Below are 15,401 nucleotides of genomic sequence, written 5' to 3'. Positions count from 1 at the left end.
CTCTGTCTCTCTCTCTCTCTTTCTCTTTCTCTCTCTTCCTCCTTCCCTTTTTCTTTGTCCTGCCTTTTTTCTTTTTCCTTTCATAATTAAAAATAGTTAAGCTATTATCAAAATTTTTCTTTCTATAAAATTATGATGACTTGATCAAAATTGATACACCTGGGTCAGTCATGAGACATTTGACAGATATTTTGTATTCAACCAATTGTATTCAGCTCCTTTCTATATTTCAAGAGCATTTATAGCTTACCAAGATCAAGCTTGTGAGTCTGCCCTAGGCTATCTGCTGAGCTGCTCAGCCCTCCAAAAAGACCAAACGCTTCCTGCAGCTTACTTTGAAAAACATTTCCAAGTAGAAAGATTTTTGCAAAGTGTGATTAATTCATAAATAATACCGTGGGGCTGAACCACCTACCATACAGAAAACAACACTCCTCCTCCCACTCCAACAAAGAATTGGTTAGCCCTGAATATTAACAGTGTTGAAGTTTAAAACCATTTCTGTAGAGATAAATTATAGTTTCAGTTGTAGTGAATTTTTAACCCTGGGGTCATTACAGAAGGAGCTCTTCATGGTTCTTTCTGAAGACCTCACTGTTCTTCCATATATGCAGGAGAACACATAGCGACAGACCCAAATCAAATAGTTTCCCCTCTATAAAGTAAAATCCTGAGGTATTTAAGCTTAGTAGGGATTATGCATCAGCATCCATTGGGAAAATTAAAACTATAGATTTCTCAACACTGTCTTTCAGAGGTTCTCCATCAATATGTGTATGTTTAGACCTAAAACCCTTTATATGTGACCACCTTTTCCGGTGATTACCTTTGGTAATTGCTAACCCAGAGAAACCTCTGGATTTCTTGTTTAAAATAGTAACATGAAACTTTCCAGAAAGTCACTGCACCGGAATTTCTAGGGGTCCACCCACCCGCCTCTGCCATCGCCTCCACCCGCTGTACCTGCGCCCCCTCCCCAGGTTCCCTCAGCCTAGCTCGGTCCAGCCTGCTTCCCGAGAGGATGCAGTTCACGTACAAAAAGGAGAGTTCATTCGAGAAGCGCTGCTCCGAGGGCGAGAAGATCCGAAAAACATACGCAGACCAAGTTCCAGTGATAGTAGAAAATGCTCCTAAGGCTCAGATAGGGGACCTGGACAAAAAGAAATACCTGGTGCCTTCTGATCTCACAGTTGGTCAGTTCTACTTCTTCATAAGGAAGCGAATTCATCTCCGAGCTGAGGACGCCTTGTTTTTCTTTGTCAACAATGTGATTGCACCCACCACGGCCACAATGGGTCAGCTATAACAGGAATACCATGAAGAAGACTTCTTTCTGTACATTGCCTACAGTGATGGAAGTTTCTACGGTCTGTGAAGCTGCTACCCGAGGTGGGAGGTTCCATTCTATGAAGAGAGAGGTGGCACCTCCTTCAGGCTCAAACACAACCTGTGCTCTTCAGGACCTGTACTTCTTAAAGATTAAGGCTTTCTATCCAGCCCCTCTTAGCAGGAAGGGTAATGGTGGACATGGCCTTTTGTACCTCTCTTTTCTCCTTCCTTCCTTTTTCTGTACCATCTTTTCCCATTGTGGTTTAGACTTCTTGACTGTTAGTCTGTCTCCTGAAGTGATTGTTTTGGTTTCTGTTTTCTTTCTAACTGTCCAGGGAGGTCAGAATCCCAGCAGTCCCTTTCACAGCCTTCTTTCCTGGTGGGTAATGGAAGGGACTGAAACTGTAGAAGGAAGGTAGGAGTAAGATCAATAAAGAAGAAAGCACCATTTGAACTGAAAAAAAATTTCTAGGGGTGAGGCCTGAGAATTTGCATTTTTAATAACATTCCTTTCACAACTCTTATAGGCATGTGTTAGTCCACTTTCCATCACTGTGATAGAATACCTGGGAAAACCAACTTAAAGGAGGACAGACTTCTTTCGGCTTATGGTTTCAGAAGTTTCAGTTCATGGTCACTTGGTTCTGCTGTTCTGGGCCTGTGGAGAGGCAGAAATGACCATAGTGTCAGAGAATGGTAGAGGAATTTTCCTCATCTCATGGCATCCAGGAAAGATGGGGGGGCAAGATACACCCTTCAGAATCATATACCCAGTGACCTACTTCTTCCAGCTGGGCCCTACCTCCTACTAGCACATTCAACTATGAAGTCATCAATGAACTAATCATCCTTATGCAGCTGCTTCACTAGGCCCCATCTCTGAATATTGCTGCACTGAGGATTAAGCCCTCAGTACATGAGTCTTTGGGGATACTTCATATTTAAGCCACAACAAAGCATGTTTGAGAAATACTGGCCAAGAAGATACTTAAAAAACCAAGCTCTATGGTGTGGCTTAGAGAGAAAGGACCATCTTTTCATGAGGGTAGAAAAACTGAGAGGAAAAAAAAATTAAATCCAAATTTGGCCTGTTGGCCTTCAGACGAGAGAGGACCATTAATTATTTTAGTTACGAAAATAATTGAAGTCCAGTAGGACATATGTGATGAAGCCCTTGACCTTGCTTCTGTACTGATTTTTCCCCCCTGGTTTCATTGAAAATGTACTTTATAGAGAAAAGTGACATCATAGCTGTCCTTTCCTATGGATTAAGTAGGGATAATTTTCTCAGTCACTGTTGGATTCTACACCCAGATTTGTGCACATTTGCATAACAGTCAATAAAGACAAGGAAGAAATGTAGAGCAGGGCTGATGATTTGCTCAACTCTTTGCCAGTTTCCCAGGTGACCTTATTATATGTGAGAGCAAGAAATCAGATTCAAAGTGCACTCCTGCTAATATTTCTGACTCAAATACTTCAGAGGCTTCTCAGTGCTGTTGACTCTCACCAGCAGCTCACTGGGGTCAGGCTTCCTGCCATCTGATTATGGTACCATAAGCAAGTCATCTTTCATAGCCAGTGGGCATGCAAAATGTTGGATAGCCATAGAAAATAAACTAATTATCCAGAGGCCAGCTGTTCCTTACAGCCACAAGAAAGGAAAGGGCAGTGTTTATTGAATGTTAGCAGCTGCCACTGGTCTTCTGTACATAGTCAACTGAAGATGTACACAGTTGCAGCTTGAAAAGGATTTGAGCTATCATCTAATTCAACCACTGAAGTTTCATTCTCTGTATCAACCAGCTCAGTAGTCCCTAATACGGCTACATGCGAGATTATCCTGGGAAGATCTATTTTGTTTTGCTTTGTTTTGTTTTGTTTTGTTTCATTTGTTTTGTTTGGAAGAGGTTAGTTTGGGTTTGGCTTTTGTTTGTTTTTAATATAAATACTCTTGGGCCTCACCTCAGCTCTGCCACGCTAAAATCTCCAGGAGTAGTAGAATTTCTAGTTCAAAGCTGTACTTTCTATGTTTGGGCAGCTTTTTAAATTGCCTCATTGCAGTTTCATAAAATAGTTCCCCATAACTTCCAATCATTGGTTCTAGTTCAGTCATCTAAGACCTATTGTATTTTTTTCTCAGCTAAATGTCACCAGTCTTTCCACTATTCAAGATATGACATGATACTGAGTCAAGCCCCTAACATCTGCTCGGTCTCTGCTCAGTCTCCCATGAATGTTCTCTAGAGACTTAGAGCTCAAAAAATTGCAACATTCTAGTGCAGCTCAGAGCAGAGAAGGCAAGTCCCTCTCACTCTGCATTCACTGCTCCACTCAGTGGAACTCAGCTGCTCCATTTCCTTATCATCACTGAGCTTACCTTAGCTAGATCTGAAAGCCTCTTCGCAATTATCTCACGTTTCTCTGGTCAGCCCTGCTCTCATCACCCCACACAGGCTAGTCAAAGGGACTTTATTGAACATTCATTTAAGTCTCATCTCTAACCCCCTTTTAGCTTAACACACCAGCCTCATAATTTCTGGAGGAAATATAGGTCTACTGTGTCCCAACCTACCAAATTAGTATCAGAGCATAACACATAGTATCAAACTACCAAATCAGAACCACACATCTCAGCAGCCTTACCCAATACCAGATTTCACTGGTAATGTAAGGAATATAAGCAATCAAGAGGCTGAGACAGCAGTGAGAAGTCTGGAACACCCTGTGTGACTCCTTATGCTTTTCCTTCCCACCTGGAGAGAGCCATCTGGTAGGAAGAGTGGATGAAGGTGTGGAGGTCATTTTACACAGCTGGGAGTGTTTAATTATGAAGCATTTCTACCTTATACTCATAAAGAGTGGTGGAATGTATGTGACTCTCCTCGTGCCTTACAAATCTGTAGGTTCCAGATGCATTTATCATAATTCTACAACAGGAACAACCTATAGAGAACACTCTACAGATGAGGACTTGCTTCCTAGTAAACCTAATTGATCTACTTACTTGAAGGATGGTTACTGTTTACAAGGAGAAAAAACTGGATCAACTGTCTTCTTTTCTTTTCCTCTGAAGCATCCTCTTGATGTTCAGGGTAGAAATGAAAGACGGGCCTGGTCTTTTAACTCCTTATTCTGCAATATATATATTTGCCAGTACTTATTCTTAATTTTTTTTTGTTTGTTTGTTTTTGTTTTTCTCTGGTACCGGGAACTGAACTCACGACCTTGCGCTTGCCAGGCAGGCACTTTGCCGCTGAGCTAAATCCCCAGCCCCGCCAGTACTTATTCTTATAAAGCAGGAAAAACTCCTGCTTTATACTAAGCAAGTACTTGGAATATCATTTCCTCAGATTTCTTTTCATTATACCTTCTTATATACAGGGTTTTTTTTTTCACTTTATATCCTTTCTCCTTTATTGTGCCCTATGATATTCTGTATCACTACCTATCAGCATCTTTCCTTTCCATACAAATATACTTATTCATTCCCACTTAAACTCCATTTCTCAATAAGTTACTGTCTCAGAGATACCTGTATTTCTCTTTTCCTTTACAACTAAAATTCCTGACACCTGTTTAGACCTAAATGTGACTGTTACCCCTAGTTTGGAGCACTTTGGTGTTTTTTGTACCACAAAAGACAGTTTTAGCTAGTTATTGAATATGTCCATCTGTATGTCCCATACGGGCTAAAACTTAAAATATCCAAAACTAAAATTGTCATGTCCACCTTCTGTTCTTCAGCACGTTTCTGTGATTTTTGCCCAATTTTAGTAAAGTAGAGCATGCATATACCTGGATGTCAAAGCCAGAAATCACGCAAAACATTCCTTTCTCCATTTTGATTGACATCTAGTCAGTCAGTATGTGGTCATATTTGTATTTCCTTAATAACTTTTAGATCCATTTCCTTTTACCCCAATAACAGTGCATGCATTGAAATGCTTGTCATGTGGTTTCAATAACTCAATAACCAAGTCACATCATATTTTTCCACATTATCTTTTTTTTTTGTACCAACAATCATACTCAGGACCTTGCATTGCCAGGCAGGTGCTGTGCCACAGAGCTATATCCCCAGTCTCATATTTTTCCACATTGTCCATAGTGATCATAACAAATCTCACTAACTCTAAAGTCAGAATGCACCAAATCTAATGTATTTTTCTAATCTGCTAGGTTAGAAATCTTAGTGAAAGAAATGAAAAATAGGGCAATATAATTTATTCCATGATATTACTTTAATACTATTGTCATTTACTATTTAATACTATTGTCAGTGCCACTTATTGTCATTTGTTTCTTTAACCTTTAATGCTGTAGTTATTGTAGATATTTTTATCTCCATTTTGGTTCCTATTGACAGCCACAATGTCCTTCTGATCCTTAGTTCCTGTATTAATCACTTTCCCATTGCTTGGAAAAAAAAATAAGTGACATCCATAACTTAAAGGAGAAGAGATTTGATTTGACTCATAGTTTGGGGAGATTCAGTCCATGGCCAGCTGGCTCAAAGGCAGAAAGGGCATGTGGAAGAAATGACAGAAGAGAGCTGCACAACACATGGCAGCCAGAAAGCTGCCATGAGGGAGAAGGGGGGAGTCAGGAATAAGAACACATCTTCCAGGTCCTGACTCCAGTGAGCCCCCTTCCAACCAGCCCCCTCCACCCAAGTCTGAACACATGAGACCTTAAGGGACATTTTACATCTAAACCATAGCATTCTACCCCTAGCTACCAAAAGGCTCATGTTCATGTCATTACACAAAATGTACTTAGTCCATCTCTCATAGTTACCAAAGTCTCAACAGTTCCAGCATTGCTGAAAACTCCAAGTCCAAAGTTTCCTTTGAGACCAAAGGAAAACTTTTTTGTGAGTTTCTATGAAAATACAGTTTAAAAAAAAAAAAAAAAAAAAAACAGTTAAGTACTTCCAACATACAATGTATAAAGTAACCATTCCCTTTCCAAAGGGAGAAATTACAAAAAAAACAGGGAATCAGACCAAAGGATGACCAAGCCCTCCTTGGGCCCAACCTTATAGATGTTTCCTCTTTAGTCACCAGCAAAGTTTTTCAAATCATTCAGTTATGCTTGTTATTTATGATTCTTACTGTAGATCTGGCTGAAAATAGCCAGCAGCACCTAAACCACAGTCCTAAACACTGGGATGCCTTAAAATTTCCTGTCAGATCAATTATCCCACCACCTTTAAATTCAGCCTCAGATAAACTCTTAAGATTTGGACAAAATGTACAGAAATTCTTCACCAGAATAAAACGTGGCCTCCAATAAAGTTTCCTACACAGTCCTCCTTCCCATCTGAAGCTTCATGAGCTCCAGTCAGAATCACTGATCAAGCCTGGCTTATAGTATTTTAGGGTTTCTCTCGTCTGCATCCCCAGCCTTTTCAAACTCCTTAGCAAACCTGTCCCAAAGGCATCTGAACTATATGATGAGGTGTATCCACACTAATGACCCCACTTTTCCAGTACCAATTTTTTAACTTTAGTCACTGGGACAAAATACCCAGCATCCACAAGTTAAAAGAGAAGTTTAGTTGGCTCCTATTTGGGTGGAATTCAGTATGGGAGGAAGGGTATGGCAGAGGAGAGTTGCTACCAAACCCATAGCATCCAGGACGTAGAAAGAGAAATGAGGAACCAAGGAGAACAAACCTTTCCAGGTCCTACCTTCTGGGGCCATCTCTTCCAACTAGGGCTCATCTTATAGCACATGAGACCTTTGGAGGAATGGCTTTCAAATGGCTTTCAACAGTAACAGTTTCTATGGTGACTATTTTTGGAGAGGGTGTTAGGGATTAACCAAGAGCTTTTCACACCCTGGGTCTTTCTTTTTCTTGCTTTCTTCTTTTCTTTCTTTCTTTCCCTTTTTTCTTTCTTTCCTTTCCTTTCTTTCTTTCTTGGCATCAGTAAGTCACTATGTTGCCAGATTGTGCTCAAACTTCCAATCCTCCTGCCTCAGTCTACCAGAGTGCTGGGATTACAGACACATGCCACCAAACCCAGTTTCATGGTGACATTTTAAAATAATATTTAAGGGGAAAATACTAAGATTGGTTTGAAATTCCAAATACATAATTTGGGCTGGTAAAACTTTAGATGAAAAAATTGCCCTATCACAGAAAAAAATATATAAATTCCCATCACTTAAATCATTTTGAAGTCTAATTTTGAGAATTCTCTAACAACTTTTAAATGGTTAGAGATCTACTGCATCCAGCTAACATTCTTGTGCTTAAACATATCCAATTTATCCTGAACATTATATATATATTTGTGTAAATATATATATATTACATATACATAAAGAGATTTATCTGAAGTAACTGACTCACACCATCACACACAAGCTGATGTGTGTAAAATCCAAAGAGGTTGACAAGCTAGAAACTCAAGGGGCATTGTTTCAGTCCTGGGCCCAAAATTTTTAAAGCAAAGTTGATGCTACAATCTAGAGGCAAAATTTCTTCACTAGGAAACTTCAATTTTTCTTTCTAAGCCTTTCAACTGACTGGATAAAAAACATTCATACTATCAAGGAAATCATTAAATAGCCCCGGTTACAGATATTAACCACATCTACCAAACATCATCACAGCAACACCTAGATAACAAATGATAAAGACCTAATAGAGGCAAAATCTTTTTAAGAGGAATTTCTTGCACTCAATAGTCAACTAACATTTTTAAAGTTCCATTCACATGTTATTGCTAAAGGAGATGTCAGTATCTTCACAGTTCCAGATATACGTTTAGTTGTACCAATTCAGTTATGTGTACTTGACTTCACAAACAACTGTTGGGATGATCTGGAAAGCATACCTAGTTGATGGCCTCAGAAGTACCTCTTATAACCTCCAAAGTATTTTCAAGTTCTCTTTTTCAAGACTGGCTCTTAGAGTTCTCTAAAGAAAATAAAGTCTTCTGCCTACCCCTTTTCTGGCTATATGACACTCTAAAATAATGACACTCTAATAATAAATGGAGTACATAAAAAATGCCATATCAAAATAGGCTCAAAGGTGCTGGAGATTTAGCTCACCAGCACAGTGCCTGCCTGGCAAGCACAAGGTCGTGAGTTTGATTCCCGGTACTGGAAAAAAAAACAAACAAACAAACAAACAAAAAAATAGGCTCAAAGTAGGGCCTTCTTCCCACTTTTCTTTCTCACTCGTTGCACCTATCATTTCTTGTGAAAACTATCCCTCTCAGAATATGTTACCACCACCTGTATCCTTTCTTTCTTTCATTCCTAGTTATTTTCTGAAAGTTGTTCTTTTTCTAAAGTATAGATAAATAGATACTAATGGAAATGAGAAACATTCTGGCTACTTCAAAACCATAGTGGCTACTTCAAAATCATCTTTACCGTGGAAGGATGTCTATTAGTCATACAAATAGAAGTTTCAAGTTGGCTGTGTGAGAAACCCAGCTAGAGACATAAATCAGCAGGTTTTGTAAATTGTTATAGCCACAAGATCAAATATGCCTCCCACAGAAATGAATACATAAAGGAAGGAATATAAGAACTGAACCCTGAAACTGTACAGCACTGAGGCTGAGAGATAAAGAGAAACTACCACAGAAGTTTAAGAATAGTTAAGAATATTAAGATTAGGAATAATCAGCCAATGATGTGGGAGAAAACCATCCATAAGCAAAGGAGAAAAGTATAGCGAAGAACAGGAAGTATCAACTGCAAGTTATTTACTGTGTTAAGTGATGCTATCAGGTTAAGTAAGGAGAAGATGAACCTTGCCTATTAAATACTGCAGTGAACACTGGTTACCTTAAAATTTCAGTTTTGGTTGAGTTGTGGAAGTCAAAGCCTGATTAGAATATGTTTCAGAGAAATTAGACAGGAAAAATTGAATATAGTAAGTAGATTTTTCCCTTGTTTTCCCCTAGTTAGAGGTTTGTTGTCAATGAAAGCCAAGAAATGGAGCCATAGCTGGAAGGAAAAGTATGAAAGGATGTTTTATTTGCTTGTATAAGATGAATAAAAATAAGAAGTATGTTTGAAATCTGAAACTTTGAAACAAATTTGATAGAAAAAAAGATGATACTGCAGGAAAAGATTTGACAAATCTGTATCCTTCAGAAAGCAGGAAGAAATAGAATCTGGTGCCCAAATGAAGGGGTTGGGCTTCTTCAGGAGCAAGAATGTATCTATAATAGCAAATAAGGTCCAATCTCCAGGACAGATGCACATCAGGGAGTGGATGTGGAAGAGGGTGGGTGCTAGATTCAAGGGTGTTCCCATGAAAAAGATACTGGCTGAACGAAGACTTGAAGATAAATATAATCTCATAGGTTGGAGATAGGTGATGGTGATAGAGCATTCTAACTAGGGGAAAACAAGACTTTCAACCCAGACGTAGGTTCATTTCACCCTGTTAAGTACAACTATAAACACTGGAAATAATGTAAGAGACAACCATAGGAGAATCATCAAAGGTAGAAAATGACAGGCGAACTAAGTAGACACCTCAGAATTGGAGGAACAGCAAAGTGTCTGAGTATCTTAGAATCCGCTCCAAACCAAAAAGGCTTCTCAGACCTACTGCTTCCTTCCGGGCTTTCAGCCTACCAAGAGAAGGCAGTCCATGCCTCTCTCTTTCATGCCTTTCTCCCCTGAATAGAAAAGAAGCCTCACCAAAACAACAAGCAATGTTTACAAACACCAGCCCACCGGTAACAGAGAGGGATTAGGTGCCTCGCTGGTAATAAGAAGTCAGAGGAAGCACTCTCCACCCTACCCTACCTTACGCACACATACACACACACGCACACACACGTACACGTTCACGCACACGCACACATTTAGAGACACAAGTGGCCCTGAGGGGGGAAATTGTGCAATAATGGCGCTTAGCCCATAAGCGTCCTTCCCCCAGGGATGTAAGACTCCACATCTCCAATAAGAAATACAGGGTAACTGTGGGCAGCAAAAAAAGAAATCCTGGCTTTTCTCACTCCCCCGCCATCTTGGCGGCTGCTCTTGGTTGAGGGCCGTCCACACCAAAGGCAGGAAGATGGTGGCTGCAAAGAAGATTAAAAAAATCCCTGGAGTCCATCAACTCGAGGCTCCAACTTGCTATGAAAAGTGGGAAGTACATGCTGGGGTACAAGCAGACCCTGAAGATGATCAGACAGGGCAAAGCGAAATTAGTCGTAGTTGCTAACCACTGTCCAGCTTTGAGGAAATCCGAAATAGAGTACTATGCCATGTTGGCCAAAACTGGCGTCCACCACTATCGCAGCAATAATATTGAACCGGGTAAAGCACGCGGAAAATACTTCAGAGCATGCACACTGGCAATCATTGAGCCAGGTGACTCTGATATCATTAGAAGCAACCAGAACCGACCAGTGAAAAATAAGCCATGCAAAACTTTTAGTTAATAAAACTTGCCAGAGCTTGAAAACAAAGAAATCCTGTTACACAAGCACCTGCCGGGGAGTCTTCCTCTGGTATGGATGGAGCTCCCATCTCTACCTACCTAGAGGAGCCTGATGAGGGAACCTCCTTCTGCTTCTTTAGGTAGCATAAGTAGGAATGAGTGGGAGTCCAAGAGTGAATTAAGCAGGCCAAAATAACACCACAAAAGCTCTGAAAGTTAAAGTTTCATTGGAATTATACTCCATAAAAGTAGGCAGGACCTGCATATTAAACCTAAACAGTGGCTGCTTGCTAAAATAGGACTCAGAGCCTCCTAACATAATAGCAAAATGCCCAAGATACAAATGAATACAAGGCAAAGAACAAAGAAGCACTGAAGTATAACAATCACTGTCAAGTACATCGAGAACTTAAACACAGAGAAGGGATGCCATGGAAAGCAGGAGACAGAAAAGAACTGCAATGGTCAGAACTCGTATTTGCTTACTGTGTCCCAGGACGCTGTCCTGGAAATTTAATATGAATCGATTTATTTTGTTATAACAATCCTACAAGTTAGGAATTGCTTTTACTATCTGTTTTTTCAGATAACTAAACAAAAGCTCCAGGAGGATAGTTAACCTGAACTAGTCACAAAGTTCACATGTGATAGAGGCATAGTTTGCAAACTGGCAGTAATGCTCTTAATTTCCTGTACTTAGTGAAGGTGATGTAAAGTAGAGGAGTAAAGTAGACAGTAAAGGGTGAGGACTATCTTTCTGAGGAATCGAGATTTTATTCTGTAAGCAAATAACTGCATGAGAAGATTTGTACTTAAAAAATCTCTGGAAGTAATAGGGAAGATTGATTAGAGGAAAAAACACTAAAATAGGAAGAGCAAAGAATAGTCTCAGTGAGTAAAACAAAGGATATAAAGGATCTATACTACACAAATTACAGTGTTACTGAAGAGAGACTATTACCAGGTGTAAAAGTGTCCTTCAGCAAACCAATATAATAATTCTAAATATTTAGGCAGACAATATCAAAGACTCAAGATACATGAAGTAGAAATTGATAAGACTTTAAGGAGAAACAGAAAAATAAACAATCATAGTGAGGGACTTTCAGATACCTTTCTCAGTGATCCATAGAACAAGTCAATAATGACATAGATGAACATTATTAACTCAATTATTGATTCTGAAATGGATATTTACAGAACTCTGTAGCAAAAAACATCAGACTATTTAAAACACAGTGCTCTTACCAAGATGGACATGCATTGGGCCATAAAGCAATTCCCAGTAAACTGAAAAGGGTCAAAACAAACAGCTACATTTTGTGACAAGAAGTAATTAAATGAAAAATGAATAGCAAAATGGAATTTGAAAATTCCCCCAAAATATTTGGCAATCAAATGCATCCTGTTAAAAGCACGTCTGTCAAAGACTGAATCAAAAATAAAATCACAAACTCATTTACCTGAAAGAAAATGAAAGCACATGGTATTGGAATTTGTGGAATACAGCTAAAATGGTCCTCAGAGAAATGTAGATCACTAAGGCCTACCTTTAGAAAGTAAAAATTAACCAGCCTCAGAACCAATCTGAAAAAGATAGAAAAATTATACATAAATAGAAGTAAGCAGAAGGATAGAAATTGTAAAGATGAGAGCAGAAATTGGTAAAATAGGAAATCAATGATATTAAAAACTGGTTCTTGGAGAAGATCAAAAGAGGCAATAAATCTCAAGCCAGGCTGACATGGGAAAAAAAGAGACAATGACACAAGTTATTAATATTCATTTGTATAAAGTATGAATAACTATATCATAGAGACAAATCATCATTGCAGATCAGATATTAATTAAAAGCTAAAATTAAATGTAAAAATGAAAAAGACAACACAAATAGCCCTGTATCCATGAAAGAAATAGAATTTTTAGTTAAATACTTCCTAGAAATAAAACCCCAGGCCCAGATGGCTTTACTGGTGAATTCTATGAAACAGGAAAGATCTAATTCTGCATAATGTCTTGTAGGAAAATAAAGAGGGGAAAACACTTCTGAATTCATTGTATGAGGCCAGCATTACACTAATGCTCAAACCAAGGACAGCACAAGAAAACACTATACTAAAAACCATAGGTCTATTTTTGTCTTGAACATACAGTAGTTTTTAAAACTCATAATGAGAGACTGATCAATAAGGACAAAGTTATAGTCAGGAGAAATAAATTTTAGTGCTCTATTGCACAACATAGTAATTGGAGATAATTTACTATATAATTAAAAGGAAAACTAGAAATAATGTCTTCACCACCAAGAACTGGTAAATGTGTAAGATAAAGATACCTACTCTCATTTGAGAGTTTTATAATGTATATATGTATCAAAACATTGCATGGTACAGCATAAAAATGTACAATTTTGAGTCAATTAAGTTCTTTTAAAATGTAGCAAATTGAATCCAAAAATATGTAAAAAAAAAAAATATCACAAATAAGGATTAACTAGAGTATGTAAGATTGGCTTAACAACTGGAAGTCAACCAATAAAACCTACATTAACAAATCAAAAATGAAAAGCACACAATCAGCTCAATAGATCCATAAAATAGTTAAGATTTAACATAATTTTTAATGAAAAAGCACTCAAGTAATTAAAAGTAGGAAAGAATTTCCTCACCAAGTAAATTTCAACAATGAAAAGCCTATAGTTAGCATTGTATTTAATTATGAATGTGAATTTTCCACCTATGATCAGGTATGAGGCAAAGATGTTCACTTTAACCATTTGTTCTAGAGGTTCTAAGCACTACAAAAAGACAAGCAAAATGAATTAACAGTATTTAAGTAAGACAACAACAATTAAGACTGGTTGCAGATGATATAAATGTCTAATGCAGAAAATTCTGAATAGTTTACAAAAAAGATACCCCAAAAAATGTCTATACAGAAAACTGAGTAATTCATAAAAAAGATAGCAGAGCTAATAAATGAGATTAGCAAGATATGAGTATTCACGGCCAATATAAAACACAAGATTGTTAAAACAATTTTTAAAACAAGTGCATTTCAGGGAAAAAATTTAACATTTACTGAAAAACCTCTGTCATCAAAATAATGTTGAATTGATGTAAAGATATACACATATTAATGGGATACAATAGAGGATATACTGCTATAAATATATGGCCAATTTTAACAAGAGCTCCAAGGTAGTTTGATGAAGATAAAACAACCATTTAAAAAAAATGGTGCTGGAACAAAGGATTACCCTATTGTCTAAATAGCTTAACCTGTTATCTTTCTTCATACCACATACAAAACTTACTGACAACTGATCTCAGAATAAAATACAAGATGCAAATGAGTGAAAACTCTACAAGAAAATCGGAGGAATCACTTAGTAATACTCAGATTGGAAAAAAAAATCTTAACTATAACACAAAGAGAGAAAAAGAATGTGCTCACTAGAGAATATACTGATGGCAAATAAACGTGAAAAGATGCCCAACATAACTGATGACTAACCAGCACAGTGACTAACATTAAGAAGGCTGAACATAATAAGTGTTGACAAGGATATACAACAACTTCAACTCTGACAGCTCTCAGTCAGAGTATAAAATGCTACATCACTTTAGGAAATAGGTTAGCAGTTTTGTAAAAAACTATACATTCTACTACACAGTCTGGCCATTTCTGTCCTGGTTGTTTTCTCAAGAGAAATAGCAACATGTGTTCACACAGACTCACACAAATGTTTGTAGAAACTTTACTTATAATAGCCAAAACTTGTAAACAATCTAAATATCCAACAAGAGATTAAATGTTTTAAATGTGCAAAATGTGGATAATTTATATAATGGAATACAATTTGGTAATAGAAGCAAGTAAAATATTAATATAGGCAACATAAATGAATCTCAGAATAATCATATTAAGTTAAACAAGCTCCTGCCCCAATTAAAAAGTTTACACTATGGGATTCTATTTATATAAGTCTCTAGAAAAAATATAAAATATAGCGAGAGAAAACTTCAGTAATTGCTTGTGAGCGCAGGGGAAAGAAAATGATTATGGTGGGGGCTTTTGAATGTTGGCCATATTCATTATCTTGATTATGGTTATTTCACAGGCATCCATGCACACATGTCAAAGTTGATCGCATTGTACAATTTAAGCAAATGCAATTTTTGTAAATAGTTTAGGGCCTAGTAAAGTTGTTTTTAAAACATCACATATTTTTAAAAATATTTTTAATTGTTCACAGCCTGATGCAATTCTTAAATTAGGCAGAAACTATCACCTGCATGTTTCTACTACTCATTTTTAATCTTTGCCAAAATCTGGTGTTTTTACACATATGGGATTGATTTGTTCTACTTATGAGTATGGTCTTGAGTTGCATCCATTTACCTATAAAATTCTCCAGTTTGTCTTTCTTTACGGCTGGATAATACAAACCATATTTTTTAAATTTTATTTTTAGAAATAACAGAACCAAAACATCTTAACAAACATGCAGGCGTAAATGAAACAACATAAAAACAACACAGAATTTCAGATGAGGTGAAAAAGAAATTAGCAATGGATGCTGTATTACATGCTGTTATCTTCATATTGGTTACTCAGATAAACAAATACAGATGTGCAA

The 15,401-nt window shown here is 37.5% G+C and overlaps 2 pseudogenes; both read left to right on the top strand.

Moving 5' to 3' along the window:
• Positions 1 to 1,021: 1,021 nt before the first annotated feature.
• LOC102012742 lies at positions 1,022 to 1,375 on the top strand (annotated as a pseudogene).
• An 8,241-nt stretch (positions 1,376 to 9,616) lies between these two features.
• On the top strand, positions 9,617 to 10,738 carry LOC102004908 (annotated as a pseudogene).
• Positions 10,739 to 15,401: the final 4,663 nt, after the last annotated feature.

This window comes from Chinchilla lanigera, unplaced genomic scaffold (genome assembly GCF_000276665.1).
Source record: "Chinchilla lanigera isolate Chin_1 unplaced genomic scaffold, ChiLan1.0 scaffold00008, whole genome shotgun sequence".
NCBI lineage: Eukaryota > Metazoa > Chordata > Mammalia > Rodentia > Chinchillidae > Chinchilla > Chinchilla lanigera.
Note: the sequence above shows the minus strand (reverse complement) of the source record. Positions and strands in the feature narration are given on the sequence as shown.